The sequence below is a fragment of the Pseudopodoces humilis genome, chromosome 8, assembly GCF_049639895.1.
Source record: "Pseudopodoces humilis isolate 2021_Gansu_Grassland_sample_001 chromosome 8, ASM4963989v1, whole genome shotgun sequence".
Lineage (NCBI taxonomy): Eukaryota > Metazoa > Chordata > Aves > Passeriformes > Paridae > Pseudopodoces > Pseudopodoces humilis.
The window spans coordinates 11,110,046-11,133,333 of NC_142207.1; the positions used below are offsets into that span (position 1 = coordinate 11,110,046).

Genomic DNA, 23,288 nt, shown 5'->3' on the forward strand with positions numbered 1-23,288 from the left:
AATGACACAAAAACCCTTATCACCTCCTCCCTCCCCATGGCGTTAATATCCTGACATAAACAGGGGAAACTGAGGCATAGTGCAAGGTGGCATGCAAGTGAGGCATGAGAGCAAGGTGGCAACTTGTCCATGGCTGCTCAGGGCACTGCAGACAGTCAGGAGGCTACATGAACTGCTGGTCTGTGGGCAGCATCTGTTTGCCTGCCACAGCCTCAGGAAACTAAGCTCTGCTGATGGGAGGATGTTCTTTTTCGGGTATCCACATGGTCTGACGAATACCAGGATGACCAGACCCTAATCTGCAGCAGTGTTAAGGACCCTATCATTGTTTGGCTTTCCCAGGGACAGTCAGCAGGAGCAAGTGTGCTCCCCACTGCCTTGGAATCCCCTTCTCCCAGGCAAGCAGAAGAAGGGGAGATCTTTTCCCTGCTCCCCAGCCTGGCCTGTTTCTCACCACAGCACAACTGACCCCAATTCAAGCTGCCGACACTTATTTTCAGGGTGTTTCAGAGCTTTGTTATTTGTGAATGCCTTTTTGTGTAGCACCACTGGCACTAGCACAGCCTGTTCCCAGCCTGTTCCAGCAGCTCCCCAATGACTGAGGTGACAGGCTCTAAACAAGGCATGGGCTCTAAGCAGGTCCTCAATGGGGTCAGTCAGAGACAGCAAGCATCCTGGTGGATCTTCCTTCCTTTTCCAGCTTCACCTCCCTGTACACAGCCTTCAGTTTCTGCTCTCCAAGAGCTCAGTGCAGAGAGTGGTTGGTTAAAAATACACATATACATACATTTTTAAATCCCCAGCAGCAGGCTGGGTATTGACAAACTGCTTGACACTGGGAGGAAGGCAACAGAAATGGCTTCTGGGTCTGATTTGTGAGGATCAGATTAAAACAGACTAAACATCTATATCCCAACTAAGTAGTGGGCCTGCCAGGCTCCGGGCAGGGAGCTAGCTGCACACATAGGGAGATAAATGCTACAATGAACAATCCACAGTATCTGCAGTTATTGTGAGAATCCTACATTTAAGAAAGGGAGGCTTCTCCAGTGGAATTGCTGCATAAACTGGCAGACAAGAACCAGTACCTGAAATGTTCACTGCCCTCTCCACATCCCACCTGTAGATGCTGTCAGACTCAAATTAGGGAAGAGACCAAGGTATGTCCTCAATCAACTTCTCAGCACAGACAGCAGGTAGGAAAGCAGTGGGTTAGGAAAATAACAATAACTAAAAAAAACCCAGTATTACCAGGACAGATGTGTGTCCACTTTGATCAACAGCCTGCCTTCAACTGCAGCCAAAGATGCTCAGGAGAAAAATGCAGCAACAGGGCAAATGCCACAATCCCAAATGCTCCTCCAGCTTCTGAGTTTGTACCTCAGGTGCTTCTGTGCCAGAGGAAATTAATGACAAAGAGAACCCCAGGTGGGAGATCAGAGCAGAGCAAAGCCTCCTGAGAGCTGAAAACCTGCAAAAGCGTGCCAGGTGAGTGGTGATACTTGGGAAGAACACTGATCTCACTGTACAAGCAATTTTCAAAGGAAAACAGCTGTGACTTATGTGACAAGCTTTAGTGGGCATCTCCATCTCTAGGACATGTCCAGTGTAGGACATTTTTCTTAAAGACACTTCACATTTGAAATTATATCAAAGCTTTAGGCAGCATGCTTTTCCCATCCCATGTAATCTGGAGAATTCCCTGTTAGTAAGAATGGCTGGGAACTCTGGCACTTGAAACACTTTGCACGGTAACTCCTTTCTGCAGGGTCTCATCCAGGGCAGTGGCTCCAGCAAGCAGAGTCTGCATTTTGACAGGGTTGTTCTGCTCCTGCACACCAACATGTACCTAAATCCAGCTCTGCTGCCTTTTTGTCAAACCCTTGCTGTATCTGCAGGCACAGCACTGCTTCTAGACCTCTATTTACAAGTCACACCTTCTTCACTGCCAGAAGGGGAATTACTTTTTTCCAACAACAATAAACACCATTTATTGAATACTGAATATGGTTACCAATGTTGGCTAGCCTTGGCTGCTCAAGAATAAAGACAAGGAGCTTTCACACAAAAAAGTAGGAGGTCCAGTCCTGACTGTGCTGTTGAAAGGGTACAAAGCTAAAAAGCATCCTCAGAAACATCCACAATCAGCTGAGCTTGTTCTTGCTGTCAAAGGCTAAATTTCCCTATTTATGATATTCAGTATGAATGCCTTATTTTTCTATCAAGTGTGACATTTGAATTTCTCTATTATAATTTTACAGGTAGCCTCCTGTGTTAGTCAATGGAAAACTATTAAAAAATAACTGCTTCAAATTCAGGCAAAAATAATACAGGTCAAAGTCCAAGAAAATAGCCTATATCATTGCTACAATAAAACTTAGACTTGTATAGCAAAATGTTCCATGCTTTTAATTTTCCCTTGACAGTGTTAAAAATTTTATGCAGTTGTCCTACTGGACATGGGACATGGCTGATGGGACACAGAAGTACCCAAAAGCAGCCCACACCTTAACATTCTAAAGCAGCACAATACCAAAGAAGAAACGGCTATCTTCATTATCCCCAAATAATTGAGGAAGAAGAGCATTCAAGCAGTACTGGACAGGCTGCAAAGTTGTCTTTTCCCACTCTAAAATCCCCAGCTGCATGGTCAGAAGTGGGAAAGGGAAGACCACAAGGAACCAGGTTAATCATGGTCACATTACTGTTGGGCTGCCACTCTCCATGGGATGACTTTTCAGTCATTAGAGGCATTTCTGAATTAAAGCTAGAGTTTTAACACCGAAGACTTCTACACACTCCATTTCATTGATAAAAAAATCCCAGGCCATAATACCAAGGGAAAGAAATGAGGTCTTCTTTCTCCAGGCATTTCCTTTTTTCTCCTGGCATTTTGTTGTTGCTTCAGTTGGTTTTTGTTGTTTTTCACTTTCTTTAACACTGAACTTGTCTGCCCTGCACCTATACTGGACTGAGCAGACCCATCCTGCAGTCAGTCATAGTGAATCACTCAACTCAAAAGATAAATGGTTAAACCCATATTAGAGGTCAGGAATCAGTAAATACTTCCCTGAAGGGTTTTGCATTTGGACACAGGTAAGTGTCTTACTGGGAAGCTGCTTTAACTCATTGTTCTCAGCTAAACAAACTAAAGAACACAAGCAAGCCATGGACATGCTGAAGTGCAGGAAATCTCCAACACGTAACAGATTAGCCAGCACAAAAAATCACAACAACTAATTCACAGAATCCACAGAATGACTAGCTTGGAAGAGACCTACAAGATCATTGAGTCCAACCTATGCCCTAACACCTCAACTAAACTATGGCACTGAGTGCCATATCCAGTGCTTAGACATCGTCAGTTGAAAATAACAATATCATTACGCTTTATTATTTAGAGGTCTTGAGTGCTCTAGTAAGACAACTAATTTAATCTGATCATTTCTCATGGGTAAAGCTCAGGCTCTGGATCAAGACGATGACGACAACCTTCATGACAAGAGAGTAGAAGTGTTTTATACCCTCCTCCATATAACACCTTGCAGGGCACAGACACAAGTTCTTTGTCCAACACACAAGTTATCAGCTAGTGTTGATCACCCCATGAAAAGAGATGAGCAAATCATCCTCAGCCAAATCAGATCTCCTGATTGCAGGAATGGATTTACCAGCTTTGTCCTTGCAGGCAAATGGCACATCTGAGATCATCCAGCCTGAGCAGAATGAGTGGCTGTACTCTTCCAGGACACCAGTTCAGTCAGGCTCTTCTCAGATGAAAATCTGGGTTAATTTCAGGGATCAACACCTGAGCTCAGGGCAACAAACACTGCACAAGGCAGCTTACACACACAGTCTCCTGTGGCACAGGAAACTTATTTGCTTTACCTGAACAGAAGGAACAAACCCCCACTATGGCCAGCAGATTTCATAGCCCTTCATACATGTGACAGGCTGGACTGAGAAGTAAGGAGCAGACAGCTGGAGGTGTTTGATTCTGGATCTTTTCCTAGCAATGCCAGACATCAGCTTCTACACCTCAAAGTTCTGGGTCTTTGTCCTGTCCCTGGTGGAGCAATGGGATTGTGTAAGCAGTGAGGATGAGGCAGTGGAGGACTCTGCTGAGCCTCAACACTTGTTTCTACAAATGGACCCATCACACACTTCTGCACCATGAATCTCCCTTGTCAGTCACACCAAACCTCCCAGGAGGAGAAGCAGTCAGGCTGTGAATTACTGTCCAGCTTTCCCTCTCCCCATGGGTGCCTGCACACCTGCAGGAATGAGGGACGGACATACTTAACCCTCCCAGAACTAGGCAGCAAAAATGTGATCTTTCCAATGCGGATGAGTCACTTCCAACTGGGTTATTAAGTTATTACATTGTATTATTATATTAACGTCATTGCCATTTTCAGGAAAAGATAAACCTAATTTTAATCTGCTCTTAATTGAAAGCTTATCAAGAGACTGGCTCTATCCCTACATAGTCAGACAGCTTTTTTTTCTTCTGCTTCCCTTCCCCCTCTCCATACACTGCACTCTATGCTGATGAAAAGAAACATCTCTATTCATTAGAGAAAAATCAGCTTGGAGTCGATCAGGCCTGTTAACCTACAGCCTGGGCTGTTATCACAGAGCACCTTCCCTCACAACAAAAAGACTATTGGGGGCTGCAGTTTGGCAGCCTGTTGCAGGGGATTTGCTGCTCGTTTTTATGTTGAGGTACTTGACAGTTTCCATTAGTGGATGTGAGAATATTAAAGATATTTGAGCAGCTCTGGAAGAAGGTTAAGTATATAATGCAAGTTGACTGTGCAGATTTTAATTACAGATTCCCCCAAAAATCCATAGAAACTCTGATTAAACTCCTAATTACTTTTAAAGAAGTGAATAAACGGTCAATAAGATGAACAGCAGCCTCTCTTCTTCTTTCTTTTTTTTCTTCTTCTTCTAAGTAAGCTCTACAGTGATAGCAACTGCAGATGTATTATCACAGGCAAGTTAACAGAAGACCAAGGGGGAAAGATTTCTCTAAAGACTCCCTTGAAAGAACTTTTTGCGACATCTTCAATACCAAGGCTGGCCCTGAAATCAATCAGGTCACGGAAAAGGATGTGCCTGTTGCCTCCAGCTGTGACTTCATGTTGCAGGATTACATTGGCTTTTCCAGCAGAGCTTTGCCTCCCCACACAAGCAGTGCTGGCCTTCAGGGAGCTGTGGTGGGGTTTCACAACTTGTCCAGGTTAGGGAGATGATGCTCACAGGAATGTGGACCTTGTCCCAGGGGCTGGGGCTTTACAAACAGCCTTCCTCACATAACCATGCTCAGGAGCTTCACTAATCCCCTTTCTATCAGGCCATGGAGCTGGCAGCACATCTTCCCTGAGAGCAGTGGTCCAAGGTTGACTCAGTCACAACTACTATCTCCACAGTTCAAGATATGGTGCCTCGGTGCTAAGAAGAGCACCAGCTCCTGGCATGCAGAAATACCCTTATTCCAAGGGCACTTCTTACTGGATGGGAAGAAACTTCTCAGCCCCAGACCTGTGGGCCATGTTTCAGCCCCTCCACCCAGGTCCAGCCCTGTGAAATGGATGCACCTGATATCCATGCTCATTCTGAAAAACAAAAAATGTTTCCCAGCAAGACATTTTAGTGCTTCCTCAGAACTTGCTCAAATCTGCTGGACTTGCAAAGAAACTTCTTTCTTCTGCACTTAACTGAGACCCATAGTAAACCACAACCCATGTTCCTCCCATGAGTATCATCCCTCTCTTTCATGGCAGTCTCTGGCTCTCATTTAACCAGAGCTTTGCTCCAGCTGTGCCAGAGCAGGACAAGCCCTGCTCCCTCTCTCTGGGCAAAACAGGGCTAAAACAGTAAAAAAGAAATATCTCCCCTAAAGTAATTCAAATTCTGAAGGTAGGACTCACTCTGAGATGGTGTACAGCAGCAAGACATGCTGTGCAAGCAGTGACTGTCCCCAAGGCACAGACATGCTTCATCTTCCTGTCTTCCCTCCAAGACATTATTGTTTATTTTGCTGTCTCCAATGCCCATAATTTTAACCCTGCAAATAACTTTCATTTCCCCATCACAGGAAGGAGAATAAGAGTGCTTCTAGGGGAACAGTATCTGTGCCTGTGTGTGAAGACTCTCATTTTTCTATCTGTATCACCACACTCCGCCTCTCACGATTTTTTTACATTTTCCCTACAGAAAAGACTCACAGTTACCAAAATCCCCTCTTATACCACTGCCAGATATTTTCTAGCTTATGGACATGTTTGTGAAGCAGCCCCCCAGCTGCTGAGGGGCAGTAACCACCAATCTCCTCATCCCTGACCATAGTGTGAATGCATTTTTTTATATATTCCATGATGTGGCTGGAACTGTTTTCACTATATCTGACTGCCCAGGTCCCACATTTTTATCTTTCACAAGCCTTTCAGACTAGTCCACAGATACAGAGACCATAACCAGAGGATTCAAGATTACTAAAGCCATATTATGCTCTGTGTACAGCACCTGGGAGAGCAGGGCTCAGTGCTGGCTTGGAGCTCTCAAGGCTTTTGCCATAGAATTCATTTTGACAGAAGAAACATGACCAAAATAAGTAAGGCAATAGGGCACGGACATTCAAAGACTGATCTGGTTTTTTTTGGAAGAGAGCTTCAGTGGGGCCTTCAAGGGGAGAAAGGACATTTGCATTAGAAAGAGATGGAGATTTTGGGGTGTGTTGGAGAGTTCAGTCAATTCCTAAGCCTTGATCCAGGTGGATGGAAAGAAAGAGAAAAAATTGGAAATAGGAGGGAAGGAGTTTGCTCTGCAACCAAACCTGTGCAATAAGGCATATGTGGCTTCCAGTGACAGTGTGAGAATTTACAGTATAATAAAGATATATATGGCCATTTGGAACAAGCTATTTCTAACATAAAATGGCTCTGTATATTGATTGCCCCAGGAATTTGTACAGAACACTATTTCCAGACATATAACTGAGCATATTATTTACTCACCATAAAAGCCAGGCAAATGGCCAGGCTCCAGGAGGGTGGGAGGAAACAGCAGTTGTTCATTGACAGATGAATGGAAGGAGGTTTGAGCATGACAGAGAACATCAGGATACTGGGAACTGTACCAATAGTTTTCACAAGTCACTGCAACAGGTGTATCTGCTTGTTCCTCAAAAAGGTGAGGCCACATCAAAGTCTTCATGAGACAGCATGGGACCAACATACAGGAGAAACATCATTTCTCCTCTGGAGCAGCACTGACAAAGGGGGTCTGAGCCTAACAAGTCCCGAAGGTACAAGGGTCTGAACCAGAGCAGGCTCTTACACAGCAGCATACAAGCAATCACTTGAGGCCCCCAGCCAAGGATCTCCAGCTAGATCCCACATCAGTCACTTCAGGTGTGGGAGAGACAACAGCCAAAGCTCAGGGCCAGACTGCCCTGAGACAGGTCCCCCTCAGTACTCAGAGTTACTGGCTCATTTACAGCTGGATTGAAATGCTTGAATGGCATTCTATGGAGTTCAAAGTTGACAGTTCCTCATCACGAGAGACCCCATAATATACTGGTGTTCAAAGCAAAATGATGTTGCAGGTTTCCCTGTCTTGCAAGCAAGCCATAAGCTTCCCAGGAAATGTGATGGACACATCAGCTGAGAATTTTCTTCCAAAGCAAACATGAGGGAAAAGAATCTGAAAATGAGGGATGGTATGGAGAAATATCTTTTGGCCTATCAGTAGATAAGCAAAAACTAGGGCTATTCCAGAAATAGGGAATTCTGCATTTCAGCAGCTCTACTGCAATTGCGTTTAGCGTATTAACAGTTTTGCCTCAACTCCTAAAACAGGTGAACATGCAACACAATCTTGAGAATTCTTCTCTCCATCTCCTTGCCTTTCACACTCCATCACAATGTTATGTGTAGGCAATACCAAGTCCAGTTAGATCTCCTAAGCAGGGCCTGAATAATTTCCATTATTGTTAAGTGTCCAGACTGTCATAGCAGTTACATGCAGAGACCCAAAGGACTGCCCAGACAGGTGACAGGGTCCTGACTCGTGATTTCAGCTCATCAGCAAGTTGCTCTAATAATGAAAATAAACTTCCATGTCTGTTAGGTATGAAAAGGTGGTAAAACTGGGTTTACATTCTTCAGCACAAAGCCATGCAATCTCAGTAGCACATGGGACCACAAAAGCTGAATATTCTTGTACTCCTGCTGCCACCTAAAGGAAATGCCTCAAAAATGCTTGAAATATCCTAGAAAAAACATGTTCTGAAATATCCTGAAATAACGCATGCTAGAATGGGCTTTTAGCTGAAGAAGAATCCATTTGAGAAAAGGACTATTACAAACAGGATATTTTTGTCTTATGGAATCAGCTACAGTGTACTGGCAGATTTTCAACAACCATAATGGCAAGTGGATGGGGTCAAGGAACTTCTGCTGTCCACAGAGGACTCCAGCTGTAACCATCCCGATGGCTGTAGTCTAAGACCACAGATGAGAGGTTTGTATGTGGGAGCAATATCTCTCATTACACAAGCTGACCTAAAAAGAAAACCAAAGCAGCTTTAGGATCATAAAAAATCATCTTCAAATCATTTAGAGCTAAACAAAAATATCACCAGTTCTTGTTCAATGGATCCTTCTGAAACAGTTTTCTTAAAGGCTCTGAATACTTCCCATTATCCAGGGAAGACATCAAGTCCTTCGGCGTTTTTGAAGAGATGGTGACCAGGTTAGGCCAGCTTTAGAAATCTGACACTGTGTCCTCTTTGGGCCAGGTGTTCCTGACTTTGGCTGCCTATATAACTCACTTGGATTAATACATTCTTTTTGGATTTGTTTGCTAGAATTGGGTATGCTCCAATAGCATTGTAGGTAGCTGAGCAAAGGGGAGACATCTGAAAGGAAACATTCCCATATTGTGCACAAAATAGCAATGACTTTGTTCAAGCTTCTATGCTGACTAAATGCCCAACACCAGATGTTGTGTACAGTCAGCATTAGTGAGCCCAGGGAAATACTAAATTGCCTCGTAAACTGGAAGCCAAGTGGAAGTATTACTTAAATGCTCAAAAATTATAATTTGCTGCTGCAGATCAATGAATAGCCTTATTAAATAGAGGGAACATTACTACATGAGTTATGAAATTGGCTTTACAGCTTTAACTGTGGACTTCACATTTTAATAACCTTCTGCTTAAGGGGTACAAGAATAGAGCCTCTTTCCCCATGTATGGGCACAAGGGCACACATCAAAAACATGCATTTGGTATTTGGAGTGTTTGAGTTCAGAAATTTCATTGTCATGTATCAGAGGGCAGGAGAACTCCTCATGAACAGGACAGAACCTCCCACTCAGGACACTGGCAAAACCTCTCCAGTCCAGGAAGATTAAGTAGATGCTTCCACATATCTCCACATTAAATGATTGTCAGGATCAAGCAGCAGTGCATAAGCTTCAGTGCAAGTACACTCTGATGAATCATTCCATGACATGAATATCTGGCAAACTTATTACCTTCCCTACGTATTTACTTTTTGGGATGAGTGAACACTGTGTTGTCCTTATTTCACAGTGAGTTAAGCTGAAATGCATATGCATTAAGCAATTTGCCCCAAACTATCATATTGTGATGCATCATTTGATGAAAACTGCTGTTTCCTGGTGTTACTCAGGAAGCCATTTGACTCCCAGCCTGTGACTAATGTCTTGCCTGAGCAGTCTTATCAGGAGATGTGATTTCTACATATGCTTTCCTTCTCCATGTGTTCCACAGAAACTGTATCCACCCACTTTGGCCTAATACCCTCCCCATTTATCCTCACTAGGGAAATTTTGCTTCTCTTTGAAGTGGAGGAAGAAGCTATCTAGGGCACCAGTCATAGATGGATATGACCTTTTAATTAAATGTTCTGAAACTGATGAGGAATTGGGAATGGAAGACAATATGGATTATTCTGAAAAAATGAGAATGGAAAAAAATAAAATCCCTTTGAAAGGATCATCTCTTTGCCTGTTTTGCTTTTACTCCCAGACTGCACCTTAGGTCCAAGATTCCTACAAATCCTCAAAACAAGGACAGCACAGATACCATAGTGTGCCCTGCTCCAAGGCATAGTACAGCATTAACTCCACAGCCAGTTGTTCTCATGACTGATGTCAGAATATGCTTGATATCAGAAGATGAAAGCTAACAAGGAAATAAGAATGATGGAATTTTATCTTGTAATTTAATTCATTGACTGCTCAAACTGGAAAGTACTTTTTTCGTTCAGTACTCTGTTATTTTCTACCGAATAAAAGAATTCCCAGAGTCTTTAAGCATAGAGGCACACAGGTAACTCCCACTACGTATCTCTGCAAGTGTGACCATGGGTGTGGGACACCTTTCATATACCTGTAGCTAAACAAAAGTGACACCTGTAGTCTAACCCAATGAGACCCACTCTCACTGAGATAGTTCTTCTAATCACTGGAGGGAGACTCTTCTGGCAGGCAATTTACCTGCTTATCTCCAACCCTTTCCTAGGGAAGAGATGAAGTCTTCTCAGCCTATCATTAGATGACTTGCAGGGATAGGAAAGAAGCTCTGCCCCCAAAGATTCAGGAGGCTGTGTGCCAAGTCCTGCACAAATACAGGCATGGGGAACTACTCAGAACACTCCTCATTTCTGTTTCTGTCTCTTCCAGCAAGACAAAGAAAACATACACATTAATAATCAAGAATAGAAAATCACACACATACCCCCGTCTGAGACAGGAGCATGCATTTCATATTCTAACCGTCCAAAATGTGTCCCTGTAGCCTTGGGGTATCATTTACTTCCCAGACAGAAATTAATTTTGCTTGTAACTTCTTATGAAACAGTGTCTCTAATACTTCATTTGACACACAGTGTTCTTTCCTGTATCTATTAATTTTTGTAATGGTACCCAGGGAAAAAGGCAAACAGGTTTCCATGGCATACTTTGGTTCTGAAAACAAAAGAATCATGGAGATCTCAGCACCATTCTCCTCTCCAAAGCCAAAGCCACCATTGCCTCTGGTTGCTATGCCAGAATCATACATACTGAACTGTACTGCTCTTATGTATTATTTGGTTGTGGTCTCCCTCACTTTAATGCAAGCTGTTGTGTTTCAAAGTTCCAGGGCCAAAGCAGAACAATACTATGCACAGGACATGCTATGCAGATGCCAACTCCTGCAGGGCCTTAAATGCACATCTGTAGCTTTTGCACACCAGGAAGATGAAGTCATACTGATACAGCTTTTTTGCCATTAAGGAAAAAAAGTAATTGTTTCTTAGGATCTTTGCTTCTCTCAATAACCTCATAGAATTTCAGCTATCAGGTCCTTCCTTCAATGGCAAGTCATCCTGCTGGGTCACTTATCATTGTTACTGCCACCAGACAAAAAAGTAAGATGGGAATTTGGGTGACAGGTCAGGGGCATGGAGAGCACCTTGTTTTATCTTGGCATTGTAAAGGAGAATGGATTTTTATTTTCACATTGTTAACATGTTGCCTGTAGAGATGTTCCCTTTCTGTTAGCAGTCCCAAGTCCATCTGAAGAACTGCACACATAATCAATGATGTCAAATATAAAAGGGACCCATGAAGCAGAACAAACTAACATGAGGATTTATGCTTGCTTTGAGAGACCCTGATCTACAGAACACCCTAGTATCCATTTCCATCAGTCATTAATTTCCTGAGTCCTTCCCAGCTTTAGTGCAATACTGGAATACACCTATATTTTTTTCTAACTTAGACACTTAAGTATTGAAAAAGGTCCAGTAGAGAGACCAACATTAATTTCCACATGCCTTAGAGCACCCAGTCAAAGCCACCCCTCTGCATCCACTGACCTGGCACTGGACTTTCTGCAGATATAAGCCTAAAAGTGAGATAACAGCCCTCCCAGTACTAACAGAGGAGCACCTTTCTTATCTGCAAGCAGGAGACACCTTCAGGCCAAGCTGCACTGTGGTAAATGCCATATAGGTCTAATAATAGTCAAAGTTAGTACTTGAAATAACAGTAGACCACAGAAAAGTAAAGGAACAGCAGGGCCTTTGGAGCATCCCGGGCAGACAGTTTGGAGGGCAGAGAGTCTGGGGTGGGGGGGGCAGAGAAACCCTGGTTCTGCCCCTGGATTCTCTCTCACATGCACAGGTTCATGGACAGCTCTGTAAAATTACTATTTCACCTTTTGTGAGTTCAGTGCTGATTACAGGAGTCTCAACTAAGAGTACAACCCAAAGCATTAGAGGCTAATGTTTTTAGGCCAGAAGGTAAAAAGGAGTACAAGCAATAAAGAGAATTGTATTAAAGAAATGAACTACCTGCAAGGGGACTAGAAGACCTATAAAAACAAGGCGAAGTGAGTTAGGAGGATTATTAAGGAACTAGAAAGAGATATTGAGTACCAGACTCACAGAGAGGCTCCCAGGAAGCATAATGCACTGTGGACAAGCCTGTACCAGACAGAGGGTAAACAAGATGATTATTCCAGTAAAAATGTTAGGGGTGAACTAGAGTCAGAAGGTGATGAAATGGGGGAATTTATGAAGTGATTTTTTTATTTCTGTCTCTGTGCAGTGAGGGAGGACCCAATGCCAAGACAGAAACAATATATCTGGAAAGGAGAAAAATAAATAAATTCAGATAGCCACAAAAGTGGTGCTGGAAAATATAGGGCATTCACCATTGCCAGATACATGAAACACCCAGGTAAAAGAGAAAATGCACCTAGCAGCTGTGTGGGAAATGGAGATACCAGGCAAAGAGCATCAGATCCAAGGAAGCTAACAGTGCTAGCAAAGGAACACAGTGTATTAGCACAGCACTGAGATACTCAAGCAGGACCAGAGGAACCAGCAGGCAAGCAGAATCCTGACATCCCCAGGACTATGAGTGTGCTGCAGCTACCCTGTGAAGCCTCATTTCATCATGCCCTGCAGAGCTCCAAAGCATGGCTGATCCATATATACACCAGAAAAATGGCAGACCCAGAGCACAAAGGAATTTGGTAATCTGCTTGTAACATGACTTTGATGTAGTCCCAGACAAATAGGCAAAGTCTTATCCCCATACTTCATTATAATCAAGTAGGAAAAAATTATGTGCTTCAGATATGAGTGGAAGCCTTAAGCAGGACAGCCAGAAGGCTCATGCCACAGCCTTTAGCTGGGTCTCTGGGGACCTGTCATTAGCTCTGCCCACAAGCCAGAGCAGACACTGGGCATTCACTGTACTTGGTTTTCCACTCACACCAAGGAACAAGTCTGTGGAGGTAGAAGAGGAGAAACTGAGACAAAGTATTACAGAGGCTTGGCTTCTTCCTTCACAGAAGAAGTCCATGGCACAAATGGCATTTCCTTATAAATCAGTAACAACTCCAAGCCAGTACAATTAATAGAATTAAAAGGGAATCCAATCCATTTAACTGGATCTATTGACTTTTACATTAGCCCTCAAAAATCCCCATTTTAGATGGAAAGAAGATTTGCAAGAAAAACAGACAAAGTACACAAAATAGCTGTATTTCACCTCTTCCCTAAACTCCTGACGTAAGTGGTAAGCACAGGCATGGGGAAGTGATGATATTAAAACACCAGAGTATTTGCAAGCAAAACTCACCACCCCTGCTCTAAGAAATGCTTCTGCATGGGGTGAGTTCTACAGAACAACACTGTCCTCATAAAAGTGTCCAGAAAGAAAAAAGTGCAAAAATTCTAAGGCCTGATCCTGACACACACACTTTGTACTTATCACATGTAATGATTGTATTGACATACGCACCAGATTTTTTCCTTAGAAACAAGGCATAACTGCTTTTCAGATTAATTCTAAAATGTGAGTAGTCCCATGCTTACTAAAAGTAGGGGGTACACTTTCAGGTTTATGTGATCTGTTAGGGAACAAATTCCCAGCACTGTCATGCCTATTTGGTAGCTGCTTCTCTTCTCCTGACCAAGAGTTAGTCCTAATTAGTCCTTAACTAGTCATCTCTTGCAGTGATTAATAAGGTGAATTGCCACTCAGGAGACTTCTTCTGTCGTGTCTATATGGATAGCAAATTCCTTATACTAAGGATGGTATGGAGTGCATCCACCTATTCCTGGGTTTTGTACCTATTTCCATGGCACTGCGGTTCAGGCTCAGTTCTCCAGGACAAATGAACATTTTAAATTATATTTCCCATAAGCATTAGCTCAAGGGAGTGTGTATGGCAACTGTATTTACAACTCCTTCCATTTGTCTACAGAAAGATGAGGAGCATGACTGCTTGTAAATAACAGGCTTGAGGATATAAATCATCTCTCTGCCTCTATCCCTCTGTCCCAGAGACTCTGAAGCCAAAAACACACAGTTCATTACCTCTTAGTTGTTATCTGGCCAAGTTTCAAATAGCATAAACGTGCTTCTTCACGTGACAGACAAGGATCAGCTCACCCTTGTGCTGTGCGTGGCAGCAGAGGTCATGGTGGCTGAAAGAGAAGGGAGACTTTGCAGGTTCTGCAGGACAGCTCAAGAGACTGACACAAGAGGGGAAGAGACAGTCAGCCTAAATGAAGTTATTGCCCTGTCTTTTCTTCTGAGCTCGGCAGAGCCAGGACCTTGCCCAAGGGGTAAGATGAAGCCCTGGCACCAGATAGAGATCACTGGCATCTCAAGTCTGAGGCATCCAAAACAGCAAAACCGACGTCCAACTGTACCACAGGCTCCTGTTCAATCACAGGCATGACCTTCCCCTCCATTCCTCCTCCTGTGGTGACAGTTGTGCAACTTTTACCTCATTCCCAAATGCACTGAGGCTTAGCACATTGATTTGTGTCAGGAAGAGGGCAGAGCAGACACCACTCCAAGTGCGAAGCAGTGTCTGGCAGGCGCAGGTAACCAGCTGAGTGATGGGTGCTACAGGAACACTTGCAAGTAAATAATAAATCTGTCTGGGCTGTGATGCACATTGCACAGCAACTAATGCTTCCCTCTGCAGGGATGATGCTGAAGAGCAGTGTCTGGCTGCGTGCTCAGTGGCGACCTGCCCCTGAACACAGGATAGCTGTGCAGGGCCCCACCACACTACCCTGACTTTGAAGAATATTATAGTAGCTTTAAAGCTCTCAGATATTAAGAGATCATTACTCACTGTCTCCTCGGAGCTGATGGAGTCCTTGCCCTACGTGTTCTCCATTTAGCAAATGTCACTGTTTTACAACACACTCCGCTGAGGAACAGAGGAATCTTTCAGTTCAAACAGAACTGCGACAGATTTAAACAGCCAGGAGCACTTTGCGCTTGCCTGGGAGCAAAGCGGTTCTGCAGCCTCAGGTCAGGGTAACAAGCCCTGAGAGAAACTGCCCTAAGCAGAAGGGCTTTTGCTGGCAAACTCTGCCCTCCCTAACAGCTAGTTACAGGCTGCACAGCAAACCCAGAAGTGAGGCTGAGGTGTGTCCAACATCATGCAGGAAGCCCGTAACAGATTTAGGGCTCACATATTCTGGCTCCTGCTCAGCTGACCAGCACCATATGGGATGAGCTCTGAATAGATACTGCAGTCAAGACTCCAAGGCTGGAGCTGAGAGGGATCTTCCCATCTGGGCACCACTGGTTCAACCACACAGTTGTTTTTACTTCCATGCCGTGGGTGACTGAGCTTACATCGAATCATCACTGTTTCTATCAAATATGAATGTTTCCCACATGCTAATCTAGGAAAGAATGTGAAATCCTACAAATTTAGTCAATAGTAATCACAAGCCTACATACCAGTAACATTGCAAAGGACAATTAATAATTGTACTCCTGTTAATACAAAAAAAAAGTTTTATCATAGCTAAGGAATTTTTTTTAAATCTAAACTCAAGAAGGATAATATGGCACAGAAAATCTACAGTATCATAAAAACTTCCATTCCAGTGCACAATGGATTTAATACCATTATCTAAAGATAGCATGTGTTCCTTTTCTTCTGAAATCATCCATTTCTCATCTATGGTTAATTACTTGTATGAGAGATGCTTAAAAATTATTTCCCCCATGTGGAAAACTTGGATGAAAATGAGAACATTCTGCTTCAGAATCAAAATCCTCAGTAGAAAAGGGTTGTTTTTTCTTTTTCCTCATCTGCTCACAGCACTGTATTAAAAGCCTTGAGTTTTGGTTTTCTCTAAGTATTCCTCAGGCTTTTCTTTTTCTTTTTCTTTTTTTTTTCCCAAAGAAAGCAAATGCCCCCCATGATTTGCTGTTTTCTATTTCAAAACTAGAATTTTGTTGGCATTAGGTATAACCATGCCTTGTGCTGGTCTCAGTGCTACCACAGCAGGCCAATATCCAAAAGAACTCGGAATTGCTGACAGACACTTTTGTTTTAGCGCTCTGACACTGTGTTTTGCACCACTACCCTGGGTTTTGCTCATTGGAACAAGCACTGTAGAGGTGAGATGAATTTGCAGAATCAGACTCAGAGACAAAAACAATACTTTTGCACATATCTCCTGACATCACTGGTCCTTTCAGATTTGTGCCAGAGGCATTTTGGCAGTCCTCAGCACTGGTTTCTGGAGGCAGAGTGATTCTGTGCAACCACAGCAGGAACAGACTTTTCCACCTCTTACCCTAGAACCAAACAACCTTCCCTTGGGCCTTATCAGAGCCATGCACTTGTGAAATGATTGTGCAAAAAGGGCCCAAAAGGCAAGAGGAACTTGGATGCTATTTCAGCTCTAATGTAATAACAGAGGTGCTGCTCTATGTCCCTCAGTCCCTCCAAGATCCCAATTAATACGATTCCATTAACTTCGAAAGGTGTGCTAAGTAGTAATGCTCTGGGCCATTAATTCTGACAACGTCAGCATGCTCTTGCTGTGACATTTGCCTTAATTAGTATTAAAACCCACTACCTTGACTTCAAGCTTCACAGGTAATAATTCACACCCAAGTCCTCTATAAACAGAATTCTGTATTCTCTCTGCTAGAAACTGCACATAGTAAAAAAAGACACAGAGGCACAGGATTTTAAATGCAAGAGAAAAGGGGTTTAAAAGGTGTTGCCTGAGTTATTGTATCTCTTTGAGCCTCAGTTACCCCCTAGGGGTCTGTTAGGCTCCAAAACTGACCATTTATAATGTTCTTTAGAGATCCACCAAAAGCAATAGACTTGAGAATGTGTCTCTGCATGGCTTTAGTCTGTAGCAAACCCTAGGCATCTTGTAAAATCTTTATATGGGTTAGACTGAGCTCAAAAGGATTTGGTCTCTTGAAAATGAGAAGTCAAGTCTCTACCTACCTTGAAAACAGCCCCTGAACTACTCAGACTGCTGCCAGAAATCCATATGGCATGTGTGACATTGGTTCTGCCTCAATGGGAACAAGGTGGTCCTTGGGGAGACAACCCTTAGGGGGATATTTTCAGTTTAGAATGGGGCAAGTACATATGCTGTAAGAGAACATATACCTGAAAGAGGAAAAATAGAAACTATGCCAACTTTCCCATAATTTCTTCATTTCTGCTGTAATTTAAAACAAAAAAAAATCTTACAGGAAGGAAGTGTTTATAAATGGTATCCAAGAACATCATTATAATAAGAAATAGGTGAGAGCCACTGACACACAAGGGAACAAGCAGCCAGGGCCTGTCCAGCCACCAGGCACCCATGTACACGGTCTTCACAGTCATCTCCTGCAAAAGCAGCAGCCAGAACTCTCATTTTACCACAAAAACAATTTCCACAGGCCAAAGGATCAGGATACCTACCTTCCCATTAGGATCCCTTAGACATACTTAGACATAAAACTTGAGAAGTACTAAGTACTGAAAACTGTCAGCAAAGCAAATATCAGTCTAGGCACCTTTTTCTGAATTTTCTGCTTCCCAGCTGGAAGAAACTTAGGAGAGAAAGAGCTGATGATACTTTGTAACATCCAAGCTCTTGACACAGATACAGTTTGGCCAGAAGACTTTGAAGGTGGAGTCCCTCAGAAACATGCGGTGTGGCTAAAGGCCAGATCTCAAGCAAGCCGTGCTGGCAAGGTATCAGCACTAGAGGACAATGATGCCAGTGGGTATGGGCCAAACAGTCTTGCAGAAAGGTGTAGGCTGATGGAAGGACATGGATATTGAGTGAAGACAGGAAACTTAAAATATATCATCTCCTTCAAAGACAGTCAGTTGGGGATTGACTCCAGAAAGTGACAGAGGTTAGGATGCACATTGTGTCTCCTAAATGCTCTCTCATCCTCCACCCAGATACCACAGATGTTCCTTGTAACAATCCTTCTTTTAGCTAAATGAGATAACATGGATGACTGAGAAGTGCCAAAAATGTTGTTCCCAGATCACTAATTCCTTGTTTTTCCCGCTAAGACTGCCAAGAAGAGAGGCACTGGCTGCCAGTTAGGCTTTCTGAAGGCAACACTACTTCAGCAAGAATTCAGATGAGACCAAACAACTCATTTCCCCCCAGGACTTCATTTCCATCACCAAGGCGGAAATTGTAACCCAACTCTATAGGCCTTTGACGCTGAAGTCCGAGGATCCCAGTCTGATCTCTATTATACTCATGTAAATCAAGGCCTGCTTGTGCCACAGAGTCAGTGACATTTCACTGCTGCAGTATTAATAAGGTCCCGGATGTCACCTTCCCTGATATGCATACAGAAAGGAGATGGAAGATACCTTGATTAAATTCAACGACATTCTCTTTACATGTGAGACTGGGCCAATTGCTGAAAGAAAGAAAGAAAAACTCTTGATGTCAAAGAGGAGGTCTGGGCAGGTGTAGGACCTGGAGCAGGTCTTCTCCATACAAGACCAGTGAAAATTCACTGGATGAGAGGTTAAGAAAAATGAGTAATGACATCAGTCACCATCTCCCACTTCTTTGCCACAGCACTTGGACTTCACATTACCAATGCAGTCTCCTGCCTTGCCTCCAGCCTTATGACCTATGAATGACATGGAGGGAACAAAGCAATGCTTGGAATCTGGCCCAGCAACCCTGCACTTCCCCTCCCATAGCACACAACCCCAGCACATGAGCTCATTGCTCATGGGGTGTTTGGAGTGGGGCAGCATCCACCCCACCAGACTGACACCCCCACACACACACCAGGATCCTTCCTCCTTCCCTCCAAGACTCTGTTGTGATTCTGGTCATTCTCCAGCTTTCTGCTAGAAACAGATTGAGGAACAGATCAGAAAAAAACACTTACTTGAACCACACCGAGTGCTATGTTTTGATGAAGCATGATGGGCTTTGCAACCACCAAGGGATCACTCATAAACATCCATTTCCACTAATGCAGTCATGAACAGTTACTCTCAGTGGATCTGAAAAGCAATATAAGGCATAGGCCATCAGCAGGTTAAATGAAAAATAAGCAAAACACATGGGCATAATCCAAATTATTGCTCCAATCCCACTGTGTTCAGTGCTAGAAACAGCTCAAACAGAGGTTCAAGCCACAAGATTTCCAAACAGCTCCCTGACCCCTTGTACTTTAGGAAGGTTGAGACTGTCTGTGGCTTGACTTTTAGTGCCAAAATTTTTTTTCTCAGGGGCTGGTCCAAGTCTGTGGACTGTGCAGCCTGCAGGATCCAAAAATCTGCTAAAAACCATTCTATCTCTCCTTCCAAGTGCCAGGCCCATTTCCCAGTGGGGCAGGCCATTTAATACCACTCATGCTTAAAGAGAAAAGGTTGTGCTGTTTTTTTAAACTTCTTCTTCTGCCATCTTCCCCTGGGGAAAGGAGAAAAGTGGAAGTATATGAGGAGAATTGGCTCACCTCATTTAATGTGGGACTGAGAGGTACCTCAGCAACACCAGCGGGTCAGATCTCTCATGGCTGATTAGAAAAACCTGCAACAAATACCTATCCAAGCTCAATGACAGCTCCTGGTGGAAACCACTCACAAGCCTCAGGAACCTCAGTCTGGATTATGATGAAGATGGCAAAGCCCCAACTATACAATTTTCCACATCTTTCTAGAAAAATCCTATCTGCTGAGAAGAGAGTCACTAAAAAAAAGTGTCACTTCTTTCAGACTCACATAGCCATCTCTGGAAAATGTTAGCTCTCATATAATATAATATAAATTAGCCACTATAAAACAGAGAACCCAACACTAGGAAAAAAAAAAAGGAGGAAATAATACAAGAGGTTTTTCTTGGTTCATGACTGGAACAGCTACTGTCATTTAAATTTTATTAGGAAAGATTAAAAGGAGCCTTGGAGTGAAGCTGCTGTGATGAAGTGGTCCCAGGGTCTCTATAACCATGATTGGCACCATACTGATGTGTCAGCCTGAGAAAGTTATGATAGCTATTGCACTGGCCCTAAAACAGACCCTTCTGCCTGAGGCAAAATAATATAAAATGGGGAAGAAACCCTCAGAATGCAGGAAAACTCAATCCTCTTGGGCATAGAGATAGACATTTGCCTCGGCTTCATGGGTTTTTTGGAGGTGACATGAAGTAGACAGTCAATACTGCTAAATCTGTATGTGGATGATTCTTCACATAAGTATCTTTGTATTCCAGCCTGTAAGTGATGTTCGGTGCACACCTGCCCTCCACTATGGAAGCAGAGCCCCTGGGACACAGGAGGGAGCAGAATGAGGAGTTTCTCATTGGTTCATAACAGTGCCTACCTTGCTCATCCTGGCTGTTTCAGGCCCTGCAGACAGGCTCTGTGAGGCAGAATTAGCACTTGTTAAGTTGGGCCTCTGGTTTTACACCTATCTTCACCCCCAGCCTCAGGAAAGGAACAACAACAGAGGGTCCTTGGGCTGCTGCCATCACTCTGAACTGCTCTGGAGTGAGCGGTCACTCGGAAATCACAAATACCTGTCTCCACACTGCCAGTCCTCACAGTGCAGGTGCAAACATCTCAATTTCTGCAGGCTGCTGCCTTTGAAACCTCTGCCTGCCCTCAAGATGCCTTTTGACACATGCAACTACTCACTGACTGCATTACGCCACACACCCAAGTGCTATCTCTCACCTCAAGAGACACTGCCTGCACAAATACAGCAAACAGAAGCATAATGAGCCCTTCTCACCACCCTGAAGCTGAAGGTGAGATCCCTTTTTAATAACGGGGTATTTGGAAGGATTTATAAGCTCTGGTTGTCTCAATACACAAATGACAGCATCAATCAGAGACAGACAGCAAAGGAGGAAAGCAATATACCTGTTAGGTGAGAGGAATGCTGATGTAAGGCACAGGCAGCCAGGCTGGGTCTGCCATTTTTGCCTGAACTTTCCCACCTGGCAAGAGGCATGGAGCTAGCAGTGAAAGAAAAATTGCATTCTTCATCCCAACTAAGTTTGGCTTGCATTTGAGGACAGACTGAATCCCTTTGGTTCCATCCCTTCCTGTCTCATGGACTCTCAGCATGCTGCTTACACAAAGCCACAGGACCTCACAGGCCAAAGAGGCTTCTTTGAGGTCTGTTTGCACACCTCAGTCTCTCAGTGCTGCAGATGTGGTAGATACAGAGTGCAGACCACTGCTAACTGAAACCCCTGTGACTCCTCTGCTCATTTACAGGCCAAACACACTAGGTAAAATTGATTTCTTGTTCAGAGGCTGGAAAACCAGAGGAAGTCAAGTTGCAGTAACTGCATTCCTTAAAGACATCTTGAGGAAAGAATAGCACTTAAAGGCAACCAAAGGTGGGTGGGCAGATGGTAAGCCCACATTGAAGTAAGAACAATCTGAACAACAATGCACATGCACTCAGATAGTCAGTGGATTCAGCTGGCAACCCACAGCACATCTGCACTGGCCCATCACCCTTTCTGTCCCTACACATGGGAAGGGGATATCTGTAGCACCAATGAGGGAGATATTGTACAAGAACAAGGCAGATGGTGCTCTGAAAGAGGGCACAAGGTTGGAGAGATTGTTTTCACAGTGTTTGATCTGCAAAACCAAAGCAGAAAGGGAGCCTGTCCATCCAGGGGGATTATTTTAATTCAGATTCACCCAGAGAGACTTTTTAATTTGAGGAGGTCAGGGGTTCAGTTTGCTCTGTGCTCACCTGGTTATTTCACCAATAAGACATAATACAGTTTGAAAGGAAAGTTAGGTTCATGTATTTTCAAAGATTTCTAGCAAGCCTTCTGGGCAATGTTCTGAATTTAGAATTTATCTGGAAAGTAGAGAAACCTATTGAGTTGAAGTTTAATTGTCCTGTTCCATTAGATACTGCACAGATACACACTGCACAGTAAATCCTGCATTTCACTCCTGTGGCTGTTCTACTGAAACAAGTATTGGGTAGAAAATGGGTTACCAACACAAGAGAGATTTCTGGAACTTTGAAAAATCCCATTTTAAAATAAAAACAAAGCCTCTCAAATCCTTTCTGAAAAAAATGCATGTGTACCCAATACTCAGTATCAACTCAGTATCAACTGAGAGAGGGTGAGACTCCTCAAGTCCAGCTTGACTTTTCAGCAGGTCTCCTCCAAGCAGGCTACTGTGCATGCCACCATCTCTGCTGCTGGAGCTTCTTTACACTGCATAAACATCACAGCTTCAACCAAACAGTGTCTTAAATCCAGCTTCCTCAGGGCTAGTGAATATTTCTCTTCTACAAAGTGGAACTGTTTCAATAGGATGAATCGATAAAAACTTGACCCAAAAAAACTCAGCCTGATACACAAAGTTGGGATACATTAATCCAAACTCACATTCAGCATTCTCTTTCAGCTCCTGCTGTCCTGTTAACTCTCATGCTCTGCACTGCAATAGAGCATGAAATCATTTCTATGTCCTTGATCCAAATAGAGTTTTATCAAAACCATCCCCCTTTTGAGAAGTATTTTCTGAACAAAATTATTTCATCAAAATATTTTCAGGCATTTCAAGTACAACAGCTCAAAACCATTTGTTGCATTGTGCCTACTCTGCAATTTAGAAAATCAATAGGAAATCTTTGCCTTTATCACTAGCTACAGTGAGAACCTTTGCCATGAAGACACTCCCTTCTTTTCATGTGCTTTTTAACAACACTCCTGCCTCCAGCTTCTCTTTGCACCCAGGCACTCTGCAGATACACTCCAGAGCCAAGTCAGCATCTCTTTCATGGGACATGAAGATGAAGCAGAATAAAAAGAAGGCTGAAAATACACCTCTCTTGCAGAAGGGAAAGCTGAAGTCTCTGTCATTCTGCAGGGAAAACTGAGCGAGCAACAAAGACCTTTGCTTTGCTCTGGTGACAGCCCTGGTGAATTACAGCCCCA

The 23,288-nt window shown here is 43.4% G+C and overlaps 1 protein-coding gene across 3 annotated transcripts in view; it reads right to left on the minus strand.

The window, feature by feature from the left end:
- The window catches only part of SLC15A2 (solute carrier family 15 member 2), an 83,046-nt gene extending 63,691 nt beyond the window's left edge, over window positions 1–19,355 (minus strand). For 2 of the 3 annotated variants that reach the window (XM_088058581.1, XM_088058577.1), the window contains exon 1: window positions 1,252–1,373. The gene's annotated coding sequence lies outside the window, so the exon portion shown is untranslated. Of the gene's footprint in view, window positions 1–1,251; window positions 1,374–19,248 lie in introns of those variants that run through there. The other variant, XM_088058578.1, reaches the window with a different exon arrangement.
- Window positions 19,356–23,288: the final 3,933 nt, after the last annotated feature.